The sequence below is a fragment of the Tachysurus fulvidraco genome, chromosome 9, assembly GCF_022655615.1.
Source record: "Tachysurus fulvidraco isolate hzauxx_2018 chromosome 9, HZAU_PFXX_2.0, whole genome shotgun sequence".
NCBI classification, from domain to species: Eukaryota; Metazoa; Chordata; class Actinopteri; order Siluriformes; family Bagridae; genus Tachysurus; species Tachysurus fulvidraco.
The window spans coordinates 645,133-660,132 of NC_062526.1; the positions used below are offsets into that span (position 1 = coordinate 645,133).

The 15,000-nt window shown below is 41.8% G+C and overlaps 1 protein-coding gene across 1 annotated transcript in view; it reads right to left on the minus strand.

Annotated features, from left to right (window-relative positions):
• fbrsl1 (fibrosin-like 1) overlaps window positions 1-14,695 on the minus strand; it is a 209,315-nt gene extending 194,620 nt beyond the window's left edge. Inside the window, exon 1 of the mRNA XM_047817957.1 lies at window positions 14,488-14,695. The gene's annotated coding sequence lies outside the window, so the exon portion shown is untranslated. The remainder of the gene's footprint in view (window positions 1-14,487) is intronic.
• Between the last annotated feature and the right edge of the window lie 305 nt (window positions 14,696-15,000).

Below are 15,000 nucleotides of genomic sequence, written 5' to 3' on the forward strand. Positions count from 1 at the left end.
GTACAAGATCGCAGATCGAAGAAACGTCTCTCGCTACGTTTAAAGTAAAATAATAACTTTCTCCAAAACACTTTTAACGCATGACACGCCATGTTACGACCCCATCACTGCTTTGCACCGATCATGGCTGATACGCAAATAGCGACGAGTCAACTGAAAACATTTAAAACAAATAAGTCGCAAATAAACTGACGTTAGTTTGGGACGGATTGCGATTGTCGAGTAACACTGAAACAAATCATCTAAAAACCTCAACTAATGTTTGTTAGTTTAGTGTGTGGTTAGTAAGTGATGTTAGCCAGTGTTAGTGAGAGTAGTGATGTCAGGAAGATGTGGGGCGTGGTTACTAATTTGTGTACTCATGTTTATTTATGGCTCTGGTATTTTTAATGAGAAGTAATGGTGTTAGAGGTCGTCTCTTAGGAGCAAACAGTTACTGGAGTTTTAATATTACATACAATAAAACTGAATCAATTAAATATTTGTGTGTGTGTGTGTGCGTGTGTGTGTGTGTGTGCGTGTGTGTGTGCGTGTGTGTGTGTGTGTGAGAGAGAGCTGAGAGTTGCAGGAAGTTACAACAGCTGATTGTCTACACAAGCCAGGCTATGACCTTGCCAAACATTCTTTTTCCTTTGTGTGTGTGCACGTGTGTGTGTGTGCACGTGTGTGTGTGTGCACGTGTGTGTGTGAATTTGCATGCGCATGTGTGTGTTTTGCTCCGAAGGTCAAATGAACATGTAGCAGCTCACTAACAAATGATGTGGGGAGGAAGAGTGTGTGTGTGTGTGTGTGTGTGTGTGTGTGTGAGAGAGAGAGAGAGAGAGAGAGAGAGAGAGAGAGAGAGAGAGAGAGAGAGAGAGAAAGAGACAGCGCTATAGTGTAAACCAGATGAATCAGGTTTAAAAATTGTAAAAATCTAAAACAATAATAATTCATTCATCCATTCATCTTCTACCGCTTATCAGAACTTCTCGGGTCACGGGGAGCCTCAGGCGTCATCGGGCATCGAGGCAGGATACACCCTGGACGGAGTGCCAACCCATCTCAGGGCACACACACACTCTCATTCACTCACACACACACACACTCTCTCATTCACTCACACACACACACACACATTACGGTCAATTTTCCAGAGATGCCAGTCAACCTACCATGCATGTCTTTGGACCGGGGGAGGAAACCGGAGTACCCGGAGGAAACCCCCGAGGCACGAGGAGAACAGATTGGCTAATGTCTGAAACATGATGTTACTCTCATCCCCTTTTCACTAAATTTTTTTACTTCCTATTTTATTTCATATCTGCTAAACAAGGCAAGCTAACTGTATTCAACAAGATTTTTTGCGTGGGCTGTGACCAAGATGCACGATTTGTAGAAACAGCAGAAACAGTGCTAATGGTGGACGCTTTGTAATAACAGAGTCGCTTTCGTTCTGAGTCTTTTCTTAGTAATTAACTAAAAGATCTGAGTTAAAAGTTGACGCTCCGGATGTTTCCGTGTCACATTCACTCTCGCTGCAGCTACATGCTAGCTAGAAATGTTTGCTTAGCAACAGCGTGGCTTCATCAGTCACCTTCACAGAGATAGCAAGTTAGTTAGCTGTGTTTAACAAACATACACCACATCACAGCAGCTAGCTTATTTTTTTTTAGCAAGCTAACAAGTTAATAATTATCTGCACTGTTACTGTTTCTAATGGACTTAAAGGTGCGGTCTCAGATTTTTGAAAGCCAATGTTGACATATAAAATCACCAAAACAGACACGCCCCTAACCCAAATGGGTCCCACCCCTGTATCGATAGCTCCGCCCACACGTACATACGTAACCCAGGCGACTAACAGAAAGAAACGTGTCTTTATCATAGCTGAAGGGAAGAACAATACGATTGCAGATAAACAAACAAGCAAAAATGACACACAAGCATAATGATGTAAAGGACAAAGGCATATATTAGTTCTGTGTAACAAAGCAAAACCAACGTTACTCACCTATCGAGAAGGAAAAAAGCGCCTCGGCGTCTTAAGTAAAGTCGGCCACATATTCACAGGTGGGAGTTTCCCGAGTCGATAACTCCTGAGCTAAACGCTGTTACTACACAAAACGCGGTTGTAGCTGCCTCTCTACATTACTACGATAGAAAAGAGGTGTTATTTGTGTAGTAACAGCGTTTAGCTCAGGAGTTATTGACTCGGGAAACTCCAACCTGTGAATATGTGGCCAACTTCCTGCTCCTTCAGTTCTCTCCAGCGCTGGAAAGCTGATCCTATATTAACACGTCCTACTTCTTGTCCTTATCGTAAGTCTTTCTTCTCTTTCTTTCTTTGTTTTTATCCTCCATGTCGATGTTAAAACCGCTTTCTGCTAATGTCACACACGCGCACCGAACACTCTCTCCGCCCATATCAACGAGCCCCGCCCCTTTCTGCTCATTGGCTACACGTTTGTTTTGTTTTTTTGTTTTGTTTGTCGTCCCGACTCGGTTTTCTGAAGCGTTTCTCAAACATCGTAGACCGCACCTTTAAATGTGTCTCTCCTGGTGTTTAGTAAAAGCCTTATTACTTACGTGTCCTCATCGATCTGATTACGTTGTTTTGCTAATCATCAAAATGTGTCTAAAGTCCTGTTTAGTTCTGCCGATATTTAACACTGGAGATTTTCCTAAAGTATTTTTTCACTGTGTGGATTTTCTTTGTCTAATCACTGCTATTATTTTATGCTAATTTTCCGCTAGTATTCGTGATTCCGCTAAAAAGCCTGAATAAATGAATGAAATTACAACATTTACGTCACTGTAACTGTTCGGCTTCTGCTATTCCAAAACGACGTCTGCTTCATTTCCATAAAACACGTCGCTGATGTTTTTAATAACTACGCTAACGTCGTTAAATCGGCTTCTGTAAGTGTTCCGCATTTTAAACCTAGAAACTCCTTCTGCTTTCCTTACGGAGCCGAAACCGAGGAAAAAAATCTGTTTCGCTTAAAACTAGAAAATAGATTCAGCACATTTCAGAGGTCACAGGGTTCATCTTCAGTGGTTTCTATAAGAAACACAACAGGGGACTTAACACACGACCTTTACATCTACATTCACAGTGGTGAAGGTCAAAGTGCACCAGCAGGACAGGAGCTGTTTGTATTTCATCACTTATCCAACAGTAAAGACACTCAGACCGTCAGCACGCGAGCCGCCGCTCCTAGCCGTAGACGGTGGCTAACGATCGCGTCGCTAATCGTTACACATCTTACAGCTTCAGTTAGCTTCAGAAAGCTTTACATGGCTTTTGTCTGTTTGTTGTGTTAAATTTTAACAGTTTCACTAGCAAAAGTTTCTATTTGTTAAAATTTACTCTCATTCCTACTTGTTGAATTCTCACTCATTCATCTTCTACCGCTTATCCAAACTTCTCGGGTCACGGGGAGCCTGTGCCTATCTCAGGCGTCATCGGGCATCGAGGCAGGATACACCCTGGACGGAGTGCCAACCCATCACAGGGCACACACACACACTCTCATTCACACACACACACACACACTACGGACAATTTCCCAGAGATGCCAATCAACCTACCATGCATGTCTTTGGACCGGGGGAGGAAACCGGAGTACCCGGAGGAAACCCCCGAGGCACGGGGAGAACATGCAAACTCCACACACACAAGGTGGAGGTGGGAGTCGAACCCTGACCCTGGAGGTGTAAGGCGAACGTGCTAACCGCTAAGCCACCGTGCTCCACTTTTGTTGAATTCTGTTTATTAAAAATTCTTCACTTTTACATCCCTTTCACACGGAGTGAGAGAAACACCACGTTACTGCTGATTATTGTCTCCTTCACACCCAGAAGCTGTCAGGTGTTCAGTGCTCAGTCTGCGGACAAAAGAGTTCCTTAAGGGTTCTACTTGGAACCGGTTTCCATAAGACGCTAATGATATACTATTAAAGACGTAAAACCTTCCAGCTTTCACTTTACTGCATTACTCACTCCTTTGTCTATCGACTCACGGCGTGCGGTGCATTATGGGTAATGTTTTAAAATGGAGGGGGGATGGAGGAGTATCTGTCTCTAACTCTCACACACCTTTTAAAGCAAAGTGATAATATCCATGTGAGCACACGTCTGTGTTAATTAAGTTGAACACACATAAAGCGCTGATGTGTGTGTGTGTGTGTGTGTGTGTGTGTAGATCTGGAGGAGAAGGAGGAGGAGTGTGTGATGTTTCGTTCCCTGTGACAAAGCCTCAACGCTCGTTAAACCTTTTCTTTATCTCTTAACAATCGCTCTAATTATGTTCATTGAAGGGGGCCAATTAGCACGGGGCCGTGTGCGCCTGAGGCCGCGCGCCTCCACACCAACGTGCAATTAACGCCGCCAAAATTTATTTAGAGACACTTCTCGCCTTTTGACTCCCTCCAATTATCGCTAATCAATGCTGCCGAGAGACGACGGGTCGCCGTAATTCATCAGGAGAGAAAAAAGTGACACACACACACACACACACACACACACACACACACACACACACACACACACACACACTCATAACAAGCCCTTACTGACTCTGAAGGGCAAAAATGTCAGACACAACAACATTACAAGCAGAGAGAGAAAAATAAAGCTAACATGAAGCACTTTCACAGAGTAAGTAAGAGAGAGAGAGAGAGAGAGAGAGAGAGAGACAGAGAGAGAGAGAGAGAGAGACACACAGAGAGAGATACAGATAGAGACAAATAGAGACACATATACAGACACACATAGAGACACACAAAGTAGACACACAGATCAAAAGAAAGACAAAGAGAGACAGATAAAGAAACACAAATAGAGACACATGGGAAGACGCACACGTAGAGAGACACAGATAGACACAGACACAGATAGAGAAAGAGAGAGACACAGAATGGTAGACACATGCAAAGAGAGACACAGGTTGGGAGACCACACACAAAAAGAGAAACCGATAGAGGGACACAGGTAGAGAAAGACACAAAGAGACTCAGATAGAGAGAGGAAAAAAAGAGACACATGCAAAAAGAGACACAGATAGAGAGACATTCAGAGAGACACACAAAGAGAGACACAGAAAAGGGGGCATCCCAATAAAGCGACAGACAGACAGAGAGACACACACACACACACACACACACACACACACACACACACACACACACACACACACATCTGAAGCTAACTGAAACTCGGTAGATTTAATGAGGAAGAAATAGAGATTCAGCCACGAAAAAATGATTGAAGTATAAATATGCCAACGTTTGGATTTATACAGGTTTATTACCTGTGTGTGTGTGTGTGTGTGTGTGTGTGTGTGTGTGTGTGTAAGAGAGAGAGAGAGAGAGAGAGAATGATGTTTAGTATTAAAGCGTGTTTAACACCCGGCTATCAGCACTCACAACACCACATCTGTTTGTTTGAGTTCCACTTCAGTAATTAGCTAATTAGCTCCCTAAATTAGGAGCGACACTGAAAGTGTACACTTTGCCTTGTGACACACACGAACACACACACGAACACACACACGAACACACACACTAACACACACACGAACACACACACGAACACACACACGAACACACACACGAACACACACAATCTCACTATAAGAACATACCTTCCTCAAACACATCACTGAAAATTCCATTTTTTAGTTTTTACTTTATACACCACACTTACTAATGTATTTATAATGCTAATGGCTAATAGATAAGTAAATAAACCATAATTTAGACAAAGTGGCGTGTAATCATTGTTTATTTTCTATAAGTCTCACGCTTTAGCTGCTAACGGCTAGCTTTAAACGTTTAAATAAACATCCCTTAAAAGTGCTGTAACTCGGCTACCGAGCTAGCTCAGCTAACTAGCTAACTGTCTACTAGCTAAAATTTACAGTTAGGTGGATTTGCACGTTGTTTAGTGATGAATTAGTCTGATTTGTTGTTCTATTTTATTTTATTTACATAGCAACACATAGACAACAACTCCGCTAGCCAGTCGGCGAACTGCTAACTGTAGTCAACATTCATTCATTCATTCATCTTCTACCGCTTATCCGAACTTCTCGGGTCACGGGGAGCCTGTGCCTATCTCAGGCGTCATCGGGCATCGAGGCAGGATACACCCTGGACGGAGTGCCAACCCATCACAGGGCACACACACACTCATTCACTCACACACACACACACACTCGCATTCACTCACACACTCACACACTACGGACAACTTTCCACAGATACATTCGGACGTGTTGATTAAATAAAAAAACTAAATATCATCGACTGTAACTTCATGTATAAAACAAATTTATGTCTTTTGTTAAGAAAACAATCAAAGATTTACTTTAAACTACAGAAAACCCACAGAGTGTGAGCTAACTAAGGAATGAATATCAGTCATTTCATGAAATATTTACATTTAGCTCATAACAATTTAGCTAAATAATAAAAGTTCAGGTATCGTTAGGATCGTTAGGATCGTTAGTCTAAGGCTAATGTTTACAGAACCGTGTGATTAGCAAATCTGCTACGTGTGTGAACATGAAACAGGGATTCTGTAGGTCGTTATATTGAACTTTTGTTGAGGAATTATTTTAGCTAGCACGACGAGTCACGTGGTTAATTTCACATACAAACATAAAACTAAATCATGTTTAACTTTGTAGGAAATCTCCTGTAGCTACCGATGTGGTGAAATTTACAGCTTAACATCGTAATCAGGAAGTGTAAGAAATCCTGAAGCTTAGCAATGCAAAGATTTACACATAAACATGACAGAAATGTTCCAGTTAAAAGTTTGGCTTTTAAACCCTTTACTAAGAAACGTATGATGTAGAAACGTCCTGAGACGTCATGTAAAGTCCTTTATTATTGATCTACGTTAGTGTCACGGCACCAGAGCAGATAATCGGCGATCCACAGGAACGTTTGCTGTTGTCGTCGATCTGCTCCTATAATGAGCGGACGTCACAGACTCGTACTGAGAGAAAGACCCGAGTTAAACCGACCGAGAAGAACGCAGACGCAGAACCTCGGTGCTCTGATAGAACGTTTAAAAATTTACGTGTAATAAAAAGTGATTTTTCGCCGCCGCTTTCCGACAGAACGGTTTGACCTTGAGCTTGTGAATAATTTTAAATAAAGCGGCAGGACGTGAACACACTTCACTGTGATTCAATCATCAGGAAATATCATCCATCATGTCAGGAAGACACACACACACACACTCACACACACACACACACACTCACACACACACAGAGCAGATATGCAGTCATTATGAGGCAGTACCAGGAGCATCCATTTCTACAAACACATTACACACACGTCGAGTTATTCACACAGACACAGCGCCCCCTGGTGGAGCCACACGGGCTTTTTATTCAGCCTTTATGTTTAAATGAATAATCTCTATACGTTCTGTTTCCTGTTTAATTTCATTAATTTCTCATTTAGCAAATACATCCCTGTGTGTGTGTGTGTGTGTGTGTGTGTGTGTGTGTGTGTGTGTGTGTGTGTGTGTGTGTGGTCAGCTTCAGTAAGCTTGTCTAATTCACAACCCTGATATTCCTCTTTATTGCAGATGATGAAGAAGGTAAGAGTCTGTGTGAATAAGGAGGAATAATTAAGAGATTATAATACAGACCAATGAATACACAGAATATGTGAATATATGAATACGGATATATAATGTAGATAGGGTTGGAGATGGAAATAGCAGGAGTGTGTGTGGGAAGGCATGATGGTAACACACACACACACATACACACACACACACACACACACACACACACACACACACACACACACACACACACACACAGCCAGCAGGTGGCAGTGTTGCATCACCACAAACTTAATCTGCAATGTGACATCATAAGAGACTGAATATAAAGCTTCTCTCTATCTCTCTCTCTCTGTGTGTGTGTGTGTGTGTGTGTGTGTGTGTGTGTGTGTGTGTGTGTGTGTGTGTGTGTGTGTGTGTGTGTGTGTGTGAGAGAGAGAGAGAGAGAGAGAGAGAGAGAGAGAGGTGTGTGTGTGTGTGTGTGTGTGTGTGTGTGTGTGTGTGTGTGTGTGTGTGTGTGTGTGTGTGAGAGAGAGATGGCGGTGTGTGTGTGTGTGTGTGTGTGTGTGAGAGAGAGAGAGAGATGGAGGTGTGTGTGTGTGTGTGTGTGTGTGTGTGAGAGAGAGATGTACAAAGGTAAAGTGCTAAAGAAGGCAGGGCCTCAATGTGTCAGTCACAGTGAAGGAATCTTAAACATAAGGTATTAGTGTATGATTTGAGACACAGATCATGACAACAGACAACTTCCACAACAGAATGCTAACATAGCATTAGCATAGCGTGTGTGTGTGTGTGTGTGTGTGTGTGTGTGTGTGTGTGTGTGTGTGTGTGTGTGTGTTAGAGACCCAGACAAGGACGTTTCAGTGCTGAGCTGCAATAATAACTATGATACAAGGTTAGGTAATTATTTTGAATTCAATACCCCCCACCCAACACTCACACACACACACACACACACACACAAACACACACACACACACACACACACACACACACACACACACACACACACACACACACTATAGAGTAATTGTGTTTCCTTAGAACTGCAGGAAATGACAAAGATGCACAGAACGATAATCCTGCAGCCCAAGCAGCCTCTGTCAGTCTGTGTGTGTGTGTGTGTGTGTCTGTAATGTCTGTGTGTGTGTGTGTGTGTGTGTGTGTGTGTGTGTCTGTGTGTGTGTGTGTGTGTGTGTGTGTGTGTGTCTGTATGTGTGTGTGTGTGTGTCTGTATGTGTGTGTGTGTGTGTGTGTGTGTGTGTGTGTGTGTGTGTGTGTGCATGTGTGTGTGTGTGTGTGGGCGCTAACCACAGGTTATGTGTGTGTGTATGGGCGCTAACTACAGGTTATGTGTGTGTGTAGCGGCGCTAACTACAGGTTATGTGTGTGGGGGGGCGCTAACTACAGGTTGTGTGTGGGGGGGGGCGCTAACTACAGGTTATGTGTGTGGGGGGGGGCGATAAATACAGTTTATGTGGGGGGGGGGGCGCTAACTACCGGTTATGTGTGTGGGGGGCGCTAACTACAGGTTATGTGTGTGGGGGGGGCGATAACAACAGGTTATTTGTGTGGGGGGGGCGTTAACTACAGGTTGTGTGTGTGGGGGGGCGCTAACTACAGGTTGTGTGTGTGGGGGGGCGCTAACTACAGGTTATGTGTGTGTGGGGGGGCGCTAACTACAGGTTATATGTGTGTGGGGGGCGCTAACTACAGGTTATATGTGTGTGTGTGTGTGGGCGCTAACTACAGGTTATGTGTGTGTGTGTGTGGGCGCTAACTACAGGTTATATGTGTGTGGGGGCGCTAACTACAGGTTATGTGTGTGTGTGTGTGGGCGCTAACTACAGGTTATATGTGTGTGTGTGGGCGCTAACTACAGGTTATGTGTGTGTGTGGGCGCTAACTACAGGTTATGTGTGTGTGTGGGCGCTAACTACAGGTTATGTGTGTGTGTGTGTGTGTGGGCGCTAACTACAGGTTATATGTGTGTGGGGGGGGGCGCTAACTACAGGTTATGTGTGTGTGGGGGCGCTAACTACAGGTTATGTGTGTGTGTGTGTGGGCACTAACTACAGGTTGTGTGTGTGGGGGGGCGCTAACTACAGGTTATGTGTGTGTGGGGGGCGCTAACTACAGGTTGTGTGTGTGGGGGGGCGCTAACTACAGGTTATGTGTGTGTGGGGGGCGCTAACTACAGGTTATGTGTGTGGGGGGGCGCTAACTACAGGTTATGTGTGTGTGGGGGGGCGCTAACTACAGGTTTTATATATTAAATCATTTATTTCTGTATTTTTTTTAATCAAAAGTATTTTTTTAAACCTTATTAATAAAGTAACATTTAACACTTGGTTAATTTATATTGAATATTTTATATAAATATAGATTTTTATCATCGTTTAAACGTCATCGTGAGTTTGTGCGGTTTAACATCATCGCTTGGTGGAACATTGTTTATGTGATTAATATTTAAATATCTCTCTGTCTAACGTCCTGTGTATGTTATGTATGTTATGTATGTTATGTATGTTATGTTTATGTTATGTATGTTATGTATGTTATGTGTTATGTATGTTATGTATGATATGTGTTATGTATGTTATGTATGTTATATGTTATTTATGTTATTTATGTTATGTATGTTATGTTTATGTTATGTATGTTATTTATGTTATGTATGTTATGTGTTATTTATGTTATTTATGTTATGTGTTATTTATGTTATGTATGTTATTTATGTTATTTATGTTATGTATGTTATGTATGTTATGTTATTTATGTTATGTATGTTATGTTTATGTTATGTATGTTATTTATGTTATGTTTATGTTATGTATGTTATTTATGTTATGTATGTTATGTATGTTTATGTTATGTTTATGTTATTTATGTTATGTTTATGTTATGTATGTTATGTATGTTATTTATGTTATGTATGTTATGTTTATGTTATGTATGTTATGTATGTTATTTATGTTATGTTTATGTTATGTATGTTATTTATGTTATGTATGTTATGTATGTTATTTATGTTATGTATGTTATGTTTATGTTATGTATGTTATGTTTATGTTATGTATGTTATGTATGATATGTGTTATGTATGTTATGTATGTTATATGTTATTTATGTTATTTATGTTATGTATGTTATGTGTTATTTATGTTATTTATGTTATGTATGTTATGTGTTATTTATGTTATGTATGTTATTTATGTTATGTATGTTATGTATGTTATGTGTTATTTATGTTATTTATGTTATGTATGTTATGTGTTATTTATGTTATGTATGTTATTTATGTTATGTATGTTATGTATGATATGTGTTATGTATGTTATGTATGTTATATGTTATTTATGTTATGTATGTTATGTGTTATTTATGTTATTTATGTTATGTGTTATTTATGTTATGTATGTTATTTATGTTATGTATGTTATGTATGTTATGTTATTTATGTTATGTATGTTATGTTTATGTTATGTATGTTATTTATGTTATGTATGTTATTTATGTTATGTTTATGTTATGTATGTTATTTATGTTATGTATGTTATGTATGTTATTTATGTTATGTATGTTATGTATGTTTATGTTATGTTTATGTTATTTATGTTATGTTTATGTTATGTATGTTATGTATGTTATGTTTGTTATGTATGTTATTTATGTTATGTATGTTATGTTTATGTTATGTATGTTATGTATGTTATTTATGTTATGTTTATGTTATGTATGTTATTTATGTTATGTATGTTATGTATGTTATTTATGTTATGTTTATGTTATGTATGTTATGTTTATGTTATGTATGTTATGTATGTTATGTATGTTATGTATGTTATGTTTATGTCACACACTAAAACAGGATGTGTGATAAAGATTAAGAACAAAAATAAAACACAGATGATTAATGAAAGCTGTTTAGTGACTGATCCTTGTTTCTCTGCTCAGTGCTAATGTAGCTCAAATGTAATGGTAACTTATAGCCAACAGTTTAGCCTGAAATATTTATTCTCTTGTTCACCCAAAAAACCTAAAAGACATAAGAATCTACACACTACGTAGATGTTGGAGTTTAAAGGTGATGTATGTTCAGCTGCAGTGCATTATGGGTAACTGACACTGAGACAACAGCATATAAACATTCCAATGTCAATGCCTTTAGAAACAGAAACTGTGCTAGTGTTTGGGTCAAAGCCTAGATCAGCAATGGCTTCAACACACACTGGAGAGATGCGTTTATGTTAGTGTGTGTGTGTGTGTGTGTGTGTGTGTGCGTGTGTGTGTGTGTGTGTTTCTCCACTGCAGCTCACAAGAGCAAATCAAGCAGCAATTCGAGAGCTCTTTCATTAGTGTGTGTCCCTGTACACCACACACACACACACACACACACACACACACACACACACACACACTCAGAGCCAGATGGCCACTTTGTGCCGCGTCTTCCGCTCTGCAATTACACTCGTTCTCTTTCCGTCCTTCCTCTATCAGGCACTGTGTGTGTGTGTGTGTGTGTGTGTGTGTGTGTGTGTGTGTGTGTGTGTGTGTGTGTGTGTGTGTGTGTGTGTTTGCACGTTCCATCTGCAGGAAAACTGGTTTTCATGCAATTAACTACAGGAACAGGCCAAACTGCCACAATAAACACTAAATGATGAAAAATCTGTATTAGAGAGATGAGAAAGCATCGCTGGGAACTGAGACGATTCAGATGATTCACATCATTGTGATATTTGAAAGTGAATCATTTACAGTGAATCAAAACAATAATTAATTTTCAAAAGTTTACTCATCAAAAATTACGGTGAGAATCGAGACTCGAATCATTCACAGTGAGTCATGAATGCGATCTGAATCAAAATATGAATCACTGAATCATTTACAGTGAAAACATTTGGCACATTTTGTGAATGTGAAGTACACTGAATCACTTACATCGAATCAAATCACTACACGGTTTCTAAACTCATCACAAATCAATGAAACATGAGAATTCACTGAATTCTTTACGTTAAATAAACCAATAAATAATTTATTAAAGAATCATGATATTCTGGACTGAATCGATTACATTGAATCACTTCTGAAAGAATCTGAATCAGTCCGAATAAGGAAGATAATGTGATCATTTAAATGATTCTAATTGAATGAGTTGATTCCTGATGATACTGAGACTGTATTAAACTGTACATAATGAATTTGTCCAGGATTCGAATTCTTGTGTTCACATTACATATATAATATAATAAAGATTCTCTCTCTTTCTCTCTCTCTTTCTTTCTCACACACACACACACACACACACACACACACACACACACACACACACACACACACACACACACACACCACACACCTCCACTTCTCTCTCTCACACACACACACACACACACACACACACAGACCACACACCTCCACTTCTCTCACACACACACACACACACACCACACACCTCCACCTCTCTCTCTCTCTCTCACACACACACACACACACACACACACACACACACACACACACACACACACAGACACACAAACACACCTCCACCTCTCTCTCACACACACACAAACACACCTCCACCTCTCTCTCTCTCTCACACACACACACACACACACACACACATACCTCCACCTCTCTCTCACACACACACCTCCACCTCTCTCTCTCACACACACACACACCACACACCTCCACCTCTCTCTCACACACACACACACACACACACACACACACACACACACACACACACACCACACACCTCCACTTCTCTCTCACACACACACACACACACACACACACACACACACACACACAGACCACACACCTCCACTTCTCTCTCACACACACACACACACACACACACACACCACACACCTCCACCTCTCTCTCTCTCACACACACACACACACACACACATACCTCCACCTCTCTCTCACACACACACCTCCACCTCTCTCTCTCACACACACACACACCACACACCTCCACCTCTCTCACACACACACACACACACACACACACACACACACACACACACACACACACACACACACACACACACACACACCACACACCTCCACTTCTCTCTCACACACACACACACACACACACACACACACACACACAGACCACACACCTCCACTTCTCTCACACACACACACACACACACACACACACACACACAAACACACAGACACACAAACACACCTCCACCTCTCTCTCACACACACACAAACACACCTCCACCTCTCTCACACACACACACACACACACACACACACACACACACACCACCACGACACGCACACAGGCACATACCGCCACCGCGCGCGCACACACACACCGCCACCGCGGCGCGCCGCACACACACACACAACCACACACCGCCACCGCGCGCTCTGCACACACACACACACACACACACACCAACAGCACACACACCACACACTACCACACACAAACACCGCCACCGCGCAGCGCGCACACACACACACGCCCACCGCTCGCGCACACACACAGCCACATCTCTCTCGCTCTCTCTCTCTCTCTCTCACACACACACACACACACACCTCCACCTCTCTCTCTCTCTCTCTCTCTCTCACACACACACACACACACACACCTCCACACCTCTCTCTCTCTCACACACACACACACACACACACACCTCCACCTCTCTCTCTCTCACACACACACACACACACCTCCACCTCTCTCTCTCACACACACCCACCTCCACCTCTCTCTCTCACACACACACCTCCACCTCTCTCTCTCACACACACACACACACACCTCCACCTCTCTCTCGCACACACACACCTCCACCTCTCTCTCTCTCACACACACACACCTCCACATCTCTCTCTCACACACACACACATACACACACACACACACACTGACCCGTTTGTTCTTGTTCGAGTAGGTTCTCTGCAGCAGTCTCTCCTGTGTGTGCTCCGTGTTGTTGGGCAGGTCAAAGCCATTTTCCTCCACCTCATCCTTCACTTCCTCCTCCTTTTCCTCCTCTGCTGGTTTCTGCCGTTTAACAGAGGCCGCTGTCCCCCACCTCCTCTCTTTCCTGCTGCCGTTCAGCTTTACCGAGCTGTTCCTCTGCTGAATAGAAGAACAACAGAAGAAAAAGTGATTAAAGGTTCAAACAGCAGCTGAATCACTGATCACACTGATGTAAGTCGGGTCGAGTGGGCAGGGCCTAATATTCTAATGAGCAGCTTGATTGACAGAGCTGTGTCTGAGACCGTGTATAACTTCAGTGTACTCGCTAGTTCTTGTGTCACTTCTAGGGTAACTTTTACTTGATTAACAACTAGATTCGCTTCACTGTCCAGATTAACTCACACTTTACTAGATTATCTTTCACTCTCTAGGCCAGTTTATACTTTACTCACTTATTAGCTT